Source organism: Erinaceus europaeus, chromosome 4, assembly GCF_950295315.1.
Source record: "Erinaceus europaeus chromosome 4, mEriEur2.1, whole genome shotgun sequence".
Taxonomy (NCBI): Eukaryota; Metazoa; Chordata; class Mammalia; order Eulipotyphla; family Erinaceidae; genus Erinaceus; species Erinaceus europaeus.
This window is the reverse complement of record NC_080165.1, coordinates 111306599-111318617: the sequence shown is the minus strand read 5'-3', so window position 1 is coordinate 111318617 and position 12019 is coordinate 111306599. Positions and strand designations below refer to the sequence as shown.

General features: G+C 34.5%; 1 pseudogene; it reads left to right on the top strand.

Annotated features, from left to right (window-relative positions):
• The first annotated feature begins 642 nt into the window (after nt 1–642).
• Nucleotides 643–2502, top strand: LOC103121009 (F-actin-capping protein subunit alpha-1-like; annotated as a pseudogene).
• The last annotated feature ends 9517 nt before the right edge of the window (nt 2503–12019 follow it).

The window sequence follows — 12019 nt, the reverse complement described above, 5'->3', positions numbered from 1 at the left end:
GCAATATTATTTGGTATGGATTGGGAGATGCATACGGGAAAGTGGGCCCTATCCAAGGGTTCCAGGACTGGGGGAAGTAGGGGCTCTATAGTGGAGATGTGAGGTTCCTGCTGTCTTAGGGTTCAAAAAGACAATCGATAGTTAATGTTATCATCACATTATTTGGTAATTGGGTTAACTTTGAAAAGTCCTTTTGTTATGGTTTGCTGTACAGTATCCAGTATCTTGTATATAGCTGTGCTATTGGATGCTTCTGATCTACTTGGTCTAGGCTTTTGAGAGAGCCCGCATATCAAATACACAGCCTATATATTAAAAAGATTCAGTTTGTGTTTTGAAAAACTTTGAGACATACAATTGATATATAATTTTATGGGAGTCGGATGGTAGCACAGCAGGTTAAGCACAGGCAGTGTGAATCATAAAGGCTGGCATAAGGATACCGGTTCGAGCCCCCGGCTCCCCAGGGACTCCAAGGGGAGTTCCTTCACAGGTGGTGAAGGAGGTCTGCAGGTGTCTATATTTCTCTCCCCCTCTCTGTCTTCCCCTCCTCTCTCCATTTCTCTCTGTCCTATCCAACAACGATGACATCAATAACAACAACAATGATAACTACAACAATAAAACAACAAGGGTGCAGAGCAGCCCAAGATGGCCGACTTCGAGGATCGGGTGTCGGATGAGGAGAAGGTACGCATAGCTGCTAAATTCATCACCCATGCACCCCCAGGGGAATTTAATGAAGTATTCAACGATGTCCGGCTGCTACTTAATAATGACAGTCTCCTCAGGGAAGGGGCAGCACATGCATTTGCCAGTATAACATGGATCAGTTCACACCAGTGAAGATAGAAGGATATGAAGAACAGGTCTTAATTACAGAACATGGTGACCTGGGCAATAGCAGATTTTTAGATCCAAAAATCAAAATTTCCTTTAAATTTGATCATTTACGGAAAGAAGCAAGTGACCCTCATCCAGAAGAAGCAGATGGAGGTCTGAAATCTTGGAGAGAATCCTGTGACAGTGCTTTAAGGGCCTATGTGAAAGACCATTATTCCAATGGCTTCTGTACTGTTTATGCTAAAACTATAGATGGACCATTATTGCATGTATTGAAAGTCACCAGTTTCAGCCTAAAAACTTCTGGAATGGTCGTTGGAGATCAGAGTGGAAGTTCACCATCACACCACCTACAGCTCAAGTGGTTGGAGTACTTAAGATTCAGGTTCACTATTATGAAGATGGCAATGTTCAGTTGGTTAGTCATAAAGATGTACAGGATTCAGTACCTGTTTCGAATGAAGTCCAAACTGCCAAGGAGTTTATTAAAATCATAGAGCATGCAGAAAATGAGTATCAGACAGCAATTAGTGAAAACTATCAAACAATGTCAGACACCACATTCAAGGCCTTACGCCGGCAGCTTCCAGTTACCCACACCAAAATCGACTGGAACAAGATACTCAGCTACAAGATTGGCAAAGAAATGCAGAATGCTTAAAGGCTGAATATAGGATTCTTCAGTCCTTGGAAAGAAAGGATTTAACATGTGGTCATATAATATATAAGTGATTTATAAACAAGAGCGATATTTTGCTAGGGCTTTCAAAAGTTAACAAATTTTTTTAGCCTCATGAAATACTGTTGAATCTATAGCATTGTCTTGGTTCTTTTGTGTTCTCTGCCTTGTGATTTTCTATTTTCACTATTTTTTTTTTAATTCTGCCACATTTAATGATGGAGTAAGCAATCTATCCAGGAGCAATTTTCCTGTTTAGAAAAATTTCCTAACCATGAAATCCTGTTACTGATACAGACAGGTAATGTGTTCAGTACTTTTCTACCTGTACCCTTCAGAGCACTTCTGGTACTTGAATGATTTTTACTGATTCACCACTTAATGAGGTTATGCTATAAACTATAGCTGAATGGAAGACACATTCATTCTTTTCCCTCCAACTGTACTTTGGTCATTTATAGCATCTCATAACTATCATTTCCAGAAAATTGTAGTAGGGCTTTTCAGGTCATTGAGGGGGAAGAGGGTGGCAAAAGAAGTTTTCTGAAAATTCCATTGTAGCCAACTTCTATGAGGAAGTTGTTTTTAAATCCAAAGACTTGAACCACATTCCCTGCACATGAATATGTTTTTTTTTCCTTTTCCTCAGTATTTCCTTCCCATCTTGTACCGTTATAGTTATAGACATCTGCATTTTTAGAAGAGTTTTTGCCCATTTATTATTATTTTATTAATATTCAAGAACTGCTGACATACTAGGGATGTGGATTATAAAACTTGGAAAATGCAAATGTTAAAGGAGTGATAAGTATCTTAGGCTTTATACTTTGTGGCAGGATTATATAAAGCGAAACAAATAACTATGTAAATCATAAAAACTGAAAATGAACCAAAGTGAAAAGGATAACTTCCAGGCAGTGTCTTTCTATTGTAACCTGTTATTTAATGGAATATTAGAGATATGTTCTAAATAGTATGCAAAACTTACTCCATATTTCTCTTCATGCCTGCCAAGAATTCAGATATAACTGTGATATAGCAACCCTTCCCAGGTATACTAGCAGGAGTTTGTATGATCTCAGAATACACAGGTGACATAGATATGATAATGACAACTGGTAATGGTGGATTCATTTACATTGTTTACACTTAATATGACCAGGCCTTAAGGAAGGTTAGTTTTTTAAAAACCAAGTAGTGTCTTCCTACCTATCTCCAAATACATGTCAAAAAGGTGTTTGTGCTTCAGCTTTGTTTTTACTCAGTAATACTTTTTTACTCAGTAAAAAAGTCAAGCAAGAGTTTGTTTCTGAGTGACCTGTTGAGCTGTGTAAGCATTTTGTTTATTTCAAATAAAACATATTTGTATTATTTGTCATTCATACTATCCATCCATACCACACTATCCTCTGTATCAGGTGGTCTAATAGAAATATACCTGTTTTGTTCTTAAAAAAAAAAAAACAAGGGCAGCAAAAGAGAATAAATAAATAAATATAATGTAATTTTATAAGATTATAAGTTAATAGGAGTATATATTAACACTATTCCCACCATCAAAGGTCTGTGTTCCTATCTCTGATCCCCTACAGTGAAGCTGAAAATCTACCCTCACCCTCCACTCAGAGTTTTTTACTTAGGTGAAAGACTCCAAACTCAGGCAAATTCTACTGATCATCATTTTACTGTTAAAGTACACAGCATAAAGTTTTCAGTGAGAACCTACTAGGAGACAGTTGAACAACAGTTTAGAAGTAGAAGCATGTGGACTTAATGCTATTCTAACTTTAGGTATTCCAAATTTTGATTTATTTACAAGGTACAAATTTCTTCCTTTCTCTCTTTCTTTTCTGTGGAATTCTCAAATCTTCTGCATGGATTAATCCCAAGTAGTAGTTTCCTGATATATTATTCACCAGGCAGTAGCTCTTCATTAGGATGCCTTGATCCTCTGGTATGGTGTAAGTTAAACATAGCTCCCTGGAACGTGCACAAGCAGAGCCCATTCTAAATGTGTTTTAGCCCAGCTGTCAAAATTCTCCAAGTTGGGACTCCCCCACATTTGAATTATGCTGCTACAGCAACAAGCCTAAGAAGGGCCTTGTATGGAAACAGAGCTAAGGAGGATGTGAAGGTTCATATGAACTGACCCCTTGACAGCAGAACATGGAGGTCTTTATCTTTGATTTAACACATTTGTCAACTTGACAAGAAGCTTGGGCTGTAGATGCTTGCCCTTGTGAGCTTTGAGGTCTTGTAGAAAGAGACTGGGCATAGAAATAAAACTTACTGTTGGATAAGTCCTGGTCATGTAATTTATTCCATTGAGATCTTGCCTCCCTTGATTAGAATTACATCATCTACAAAACGTGGTCATAATAGTTATTAACAAGATTTTATTAAAAGATTGAATGGTTATTGTTGCAGAACAAAAGAATACTGAAAAAATAAAAAGGTAATAGAAGCAAAACAATGAGTAAATACTCCCAGATCAAGGCCCTATTTCACAAATCTTCATGCTTGATATATATATTTTTTACATTTGTCAAAAATATTCATAAGTTATTGTGGAGATACAGCTATAGATTCAGTATTTTGCCAACACTGAAAAAAAAACTGACTTTCAATTTGCATATCCCAATATAATGGTCAAAAATGCCTGTGGGATTACATAGGAATTATAGTAAATGAAAATAACCAAAAGCTGAATAGCAAATGATAATTTCTATTTAAACACAAGTCTTTTAAAATCACAAACAGTTTTGCATTTTGTTACCACCATTCTTCCCTTTCAAGTATTTAATTTTATCAAAAGCTATAAGTTTGGATGCCTAGGAATGAAAAATAAATAATACTTCATAAATAAATATACACCATATCAGTGTCAGATTGGCAATGGGAATAGTATCTAAAAACCTAAGTGTATCCACAAATAAACAAAATAAACACAAACTGTATCATTAAATAAAGTTAACTTCAGCATCTAATGGTCAATAGTATGTGCTATTTATTCTACTATAAAGCAAAGGGCAATGGTGTTTGAAAACGACTGGTTAAATATCAGTCAGTTTTATTTAGTAAGTGATAGTTGTTTTTCATATTAAATAAAATTCAGTCTACTTATCCAGATTTAAATGTGAACATTAGCTTTAACTGAATAATCAGAAGTCATCATTATATATCAAAGCAAAGAGTTGTTTTTTTTTTTTTTTTTGTATGGATTGTGTAACATGTGGTACTGAAGACCAAAATGGACTTGGTTAAGGCTGTATTACTTATGAAAAGTCCAAAGATAAATTTAGTTGGAAATTGGTCATAGGTAGCCTTGCAGACTCAATGGACATTTTTTGACTAGACAGACAGTGTCTCCCAACATCTCCTCTACTGAAATAAACATCCAAGTGTTCCCTCACCACAGGCTGGGTAAATACTAACTAAACTGTCTACTTGCATGCCAGTAGGAGCAACACTCCCTATTTTTTTGCAAAATATTTTTCCACTTTGGCCATCCAAGAAACTCTCCAAGTCCAATATGTTTCAATGGAATTTTAAGGCTTCTCTATTTTTCTCACTATTTATAGCCTTTAGATACTGGCAGGTAAAGAACTGCATTTTCTTCAGAATAAACTTATAAAGGGCAATAATGAAGTTTCATCATATTCCACATGATGTGAAGCAGTATTAAAACAATCCTTCTTCCTTATGAATGTACACATTGACAAAGAATAGAAAACAAAGAAAATTCTTCACAGCAAAAAGCATATTTATATTGTAAAGACTTTTTTAAAATGTTAAGATAGTAGAACTTAAATAAGAAGGAAAATTCAGCCTGATAAGGCCTAGCATATGGGAATACTTCATACTAAATTAAAGAACATAGATATGGGGCTTAGTGATTTGTTCTTTCATTGAAATTAAAACTAGAGACAAGAGGTGGCATGCCTGGTAGAGAACACATGTTACCATGCTTCAAACCTCAATCTCCACCTGCACTGTGTAATTTCATAAGTGGTAAAGCAGTGCTGAAGGTGTCTCATTTACTATCTACCTGTATTTCCCCTTCTTAATTTCTCTCTATCTCTATTTTAAAAAATGTGGGGATGGTCACCAAGTGTGACCATTGTACAGGCACTGAGGTCCACTGATAATTCTGGTGGCAATAACACAAAACAAGCAACTAAGGAAGACATAGAAGAAGAAATATTGCCTCAATGTGTACAATATATTAAATTATAAACTGGAAATTTGACACCTTCTTAGTCCTTATGACAATGTATCAATCTCATTTTGTATATGAGGAATTTCACTTTCAGAAAAATGACTATCAAGGTCTTAGGACTAAAATCTAGCATAACTGGAACAAGATTCCAGATCTTCTAGCAGATCCTTTTTTCCTTTCCTAATTTCATATTGTTCCTTTAAGGATTCATTTCACAGAACTTAATAATGTGATCAAAAGATTATTCAGGTGATTATGCTACTCAGTAGCAATTAAAAGGTATAGAGATTTGTTTAGAGGATGAATGATAGTATTTCAAGTCCTAGTAATTTGTTGTATTCACTTAACTACTAGGTAGTAGTCATGTGCAACTAGAATATAGAAAAGTTGAGTTTAAACACATAGTGTGTCACTATCTCTATGATGTTTGAAGGTCACAACTATAAGAGTTATAGTTACACTCCCCAATCAAAAAACTTGTGAATTATGGTGAATTCCTTCCAATATCCACTATACATAGCTATTTTGTTTATTTTTATAAAAAATTGGTTGTTGGTGTAGCTTATTTTTTTCTATTACTTTACTTAAAACCTGCTCTTTACATATAAAATGGGGTTCTTGTAGTCGGCTTATATATATATATATATATATATATATATATATATATATATATATATATATATATAAAGATCTGCTTAGTCAATATCTTCATAATTGTATTTAGAGTATACATACTTTTTATTTAGATCACAGTTTTTAGTGTAGTTTGATTAATTTTATCATAATTTACTTTCTATTTGATAAACTTTTTAAAAAAGTAATCCTTTGACTTTGTGAAAATTATGGTGATTATCTTTGAGGGAAGGGTGTGTGGCTGGTGAAGGCACAAAGCTGTGGTAGTTAGTGCTATGTGGAACTATACTCCTGTAATCTTATAATCTTGTAGACCACTATTAAATCATTAATAAAATACATTAAAATAAATAAAAGGGAAATCAAATTTTAAAAAAGAATTATGGTGAATTGAGTAAGAATGAATTCAAGCTGGGGCCATTTGGGAGATAATGATTATCTTGACTTTCCTCAAAACCATCTGTACTAGGATTCAGGAGGAAAGATTTGAGTGGGGGAACAATAGCTAGGGAGAAGAAAAGTATAAAGGAAATACTGACAGCAAAGATACTTTTGATGAGGAGGGAGAAGGAATAATATATTGTATATTAAGTCCAACAATTATCAAATAGGTTTTGTCTTTATAGTTAGTCGATCTGTACATTTCAGATTAAAATATTCTCCTTTCCAATTCATGGGGGTGAAGGAGAACTTAGATTGGAAGTAATGTACAGACACCTTCTATAAGGAGAGGAAATTGTACCCACGTGTCAATACTGTTTTGTAAACCACATTTGTCCCAAAAATGATTTAAGAGAAAAAAACTACCTTATAATGAGTCATTGACATAGTTATCCTAAGACATCCTCTCCTTTCTCCTTTTCTTTCTCCTTTCATTTTTTCCTTCCTCTTTGGTTGCTTGTAGACTAATTATTTTGGAGTATAGTCTGTCTGTGGGAGTGGTAGTTTTATTTGTCTAGGGCAGGGAGGGTTGTCAAATACAGATCATGTAGTCTGTCACACCTCTGTCATGAAGACAATACAAAAATCAATCATGGTTATCTGGGAACAATCACAGAGTTCATTTCAAGGAACACTGATTGGTTAGAGCTGGCAGAAGTGATGAGTTATTTGCCAAAACAAATCTAGGACACAAGTGGAACAAATATGGCTCTCTATTAAAAAAGAAGGCAAATGGATACCGGAAAATGTACTTTTCTTTACCCTTTTCAAACATTTCCCCCTATTGTTTTGCTGTCAGCAAGACCCTCAAGCAGGCACAGACAAATATTACTTGAAATCATAGTACAGTGCATTAAGAATCTAAAATAACTTTATTAGAAGTATGAATATGAGCAGTGCAAAAATATCATCTTTTGAATACTTTGACAAACAAATTGACTCTGGGTGTTCTGATGTTTGTCCCTTTGTAAATTTGAATTTCCCTGGTGCCAAGATTTGCTTTCCTAGTTCTAATGCAAATATATGATATGTTTATGCACATATTGTTATATAGAGAGGGTAAGTTCAGTTTCTGAATCCCAGTTGTCAGCTGAGAGTCCTTGAGCTACTTAACTTGACCATTGATAACTTGAATTATTTAAAAATGAAATGACAATTCCCTAAGGTCATATGAGCAACTAAAGAGTTAACTGAAGTATATCATTTAGCACAGTATCTGAAAGATAGTAATCTTCAATAAAGGTGAGTTTGTATGTATCTAGTACTATCTAGGGTAAACTAAAGTTTCTGATGGTCATTAAATTTGGTAAAATGTTGCTTTATTTGCTTTTGTGAACATAAAAGTTTTAGTGTTACTTAAATTTTGTTTTGTGGTTCCACTCTGATTTTTATGTGTTTGACTTCAGGAGAAATGTATGCTCTTTTAGTAACTGATGTATTCAAACAACTAGCACTGGAAGAAAAATAATCTGTCATTGAAGTAGATGAGAGTTGACATGACAGACTGTGTACTCTATCTTAAGCATTCATAACATGCATAATATGATCTCTATGGACTGAAATAACTCCTTTAGAGTCTTTGCAGTCCCTTGGATCATGACTTTCATAGAGTATAGCCATTATAATTCTAAAACAGCTATGCCTGTGTAGGGAATAAGCATCAAGGAGAAAAAAAAAATTTCACATACACAACAACTGACACTTATAAGTTGTTTATATATAGCTGCATACATAAGCAAAAACACATATATATGGGGCATATATGTATCTGTGTACTTAAAACTGTGAGATCTTTTTAAACATGATGTTTCCTACATTATCTTAATCAGAATTTGGAACATACCAGTTTCAATACTAACTTTACTCTTTTCTCAGTCATGTGGCTTTGGATATCTCCCCTAATCATACATGGCACAATTAAAACAGCACAACTTTGTAACATTTCCTAGAAAGCAGTGACTTATGTAAGTAACACACATATTAATATTTTATTCATATAGTTAATAATAAACAAGGTAATATTCATAGCAAGAAAAATTGGACTTCAGACTCATTATTCAATAATCTTATTGATTTTTATTTTATTGTATAATAATTTTCTTTTTTAAAATTACTTTTCTTATCTTTATTTATTTATTGGATATAAATAGCCATGACTAGAGAGGAAAGGGGGAGATGGAGAATAAGAGAGACACCTGCAGTACTGCTTCACCACTTGCAAGGCTTTCCCTTTGCAAGTGGGGGCCAGGGGCTTGAATCTGGGTCCTTGTGTATTGTAACATGTGTGCTCCACCAGACTCACTACCACCTGGCCCCTTAGTATAATAATTTTCTAGCCTAGGAAATGCATTATTTTAAAATCATAATTGTCATATAAAAACTTCACTAATCTATATTTCTTCAGAGATATATAAGTGTTTGAGCAAATAACTAATTCCTTGACCCAAAATTTACTAATCTAAGAAAGTCTAACTCTTTGACTACATTCTGGCATGACCATCCCTATTGAGAGAATGAAATCAATTGTATTTATAAGTCTTCACAAAGTCCAGCTGGAGAATTGTTGCAGTCATCCAACTGGAGAAGAAATAAAATATTGTAGGTATTGATCAAACACTCAAATATAATTGGCTGCAGGTAGTCTTTTAAAGGAGAGCAGAATATTAGTACAAAAAACAAATAATTAGCTCCATAATAAGGCATGATAACTTAATTTCTAATTATTATTCTCAGTTGAAAGAGTTGACCTGTATTAGCTTTTAATAAGAAAGTACAGTGCATACCAAATTTCACCTTTAAAATTCATTGAATTGTAGATAAATGGCATTCCCAAAAGGCTTCTTGGCCCTATAGTAGTGCTATATTTCCATATTAGGAAAAAATGATGATGTATGCATCAAGAATATAGCATATGGTCAACATAATCTCTTTGGGGTGACCAGATACTACTGGGTATCAGCTGATGATGCTGGTGTGTGATACTACAGACAGAGGTTTTACCAACTTTTTCAGTTAAACAGCCTCTCTGCTGTCAAAATTTGCAGGTTAAGTATGAAGCAAGTTTATTCAACCATTTTCATATTTCTAATAGAGAAAAGAGCAATTTATATCTGCATAGTTTTTTCTTTCATAAACAGAACTAGCCTGGTGGTTATATAAGAGTAAGTCTGAATAGTTTTTTCTTTCATAAACAGAACTAGCCTGGTGGTTATATAAGAGTAAGTCTGAAGTTAGGGAAGGTAGTAAATTATCTAATTAGTAGTTAGAAGTAAACTGCTGTTTTACTTCTCTGTGTCTTTGGATAATATATTGAATGCATTATGTTTTCCACTGGTGAAGAAAGGTTAATGATACTTTCTAGGACTCAATGAAAAATTAATAAAACTGCATGAGAAATTTTATTGTACACAGATATAAATCAGTAAAAATTATCCTCGTCTTTATCAATTCACACTGAATTTAGTACTAATTTTGTGGTGTTTAAAAAACATTTAGATTAAAGCTTGACTTCAAGTAAAATAAAACAACTAAATTAGATATTTAAAATTCATCCTCCTGGAACCTCACTAGGAAAAGACAGAAATAGGCTGGGGGTATGGGTCAACCTGCCAATGCCCATGAGCAGCAGAGAAGTAATTGCAGAAGCCAGAACTTCCACCTTCTGTACCCCATAAGGAATTTTGTTCATACTTGCAGAGGGGTAGAAATATTAGGGAAAGATGACCAGAGGGCTCTGAACTCTAATTCCATCAGGACCCAGAGAAAGAAGGATTAAGAAAGAAGAACTTTCAGAAGTTGTAATAGATACAGGTGTGAGTTTGAAACAAGCCAGAATCATGGAAAAATGGGCAAATATATAAAAATATAGATAGATAGTTATAGAAAATATAGTTCATATCTAAGACCTTAGGAGAACTAATGCAGTTTCCAGCGGTGGGAACAGTGTGGAATTACACTTCTGTTATCTTATAATTTTGTAAATTGATACTAAATCATAGTAAAATAAAAAAGAAAAAGAAATATAAGACTTCAGAGGATTTTTTACTATTAGTAGGACCAGAAATCTCTATATTTCTGGGGTTCTGGGAAAAATGCTCTCTGATTGGGAGTCATGGGGTGGCTCTGCAGCTTGATAGCATGTGGTGCAAAGCACAAGGACTGGCAGAAGGATCCTATTTGAGCCCCTGGCTCCCCACCTGCAGGGAAGTTGCTTCACAAGCAGTGAAGTAGGTCTTCAGGTGTCTTTCTCTCCCCCTCTCTTTCTTCCCCTCCTTTCTCCATTTCTCTCTACCCTATCCAACAACAACAACATCAGTAACCACAACAATGTTAAACAGCAAGGGCAACAAAAGGGAAAATAAATAAATAAATATTTTAAAAATGTCCTCTGATCATCTTTGTGATGTGGAGGAGTCCAAGTGGATCCATAGAAAAATCAAGGAAGGAGGAAGCAGATTGATGTGTATGGAAAGTCAAGGGCAAGGGGTATGTACTCTTCCATACTGGGTTACAGCATAGGCTTGGTACTTTATTAATAGTGTTATTATTTATAATTGATTTAGTAATGCCTTTTATCATATGATATCTGTGATATGGTAGTAGAATCACATATATCAGATACATTTAAAGGAACTTAGTACTGTAATTGGTATTAATCTAAAAGGATAATACAAAGGAAAAATGCTAAAACTCAAAGTCAATTAAATGAATCTACTTAGAAAAAAAAAAAACTAACAGGATATTGTCAATTGTCATGATTGTCTCAAGGAATCCAAGACATAGAAATGGATTCGGGGGCCAGGCATTGGTGCAGCTGGTTAAGCACACACATTACAGTGTGCAAGGACCTGGATTCAAGCCCCATTGGTCCCCACCTGTAAAGGGAAAACTTAACAAGTGGTGAAGCAGAGCTGCAGGTCATATCTCTCTCTCTCTTTCTCCCTCCCTCCCTCTCCTCTCTCAGTTTCTCTCTAACAATAAGTTTAAAGAAAAGAAAGAAAAAATAAAAAGAAAAAAAGAAAATAAATGGATTCGGGTGGTGCACTTCCTAACAAAGCCTCAAAATACAGATATAGACCAAGGCCTGTGAGATCAGTAAGTTAGGGGAAAATACATACCTTAAAGCAAAAGTGCACAATAGTTTGCAGAGAATCAATAAATGAATCAAGCAAGTAGAAAGACCTAAAATAAGACACCATAAAGTA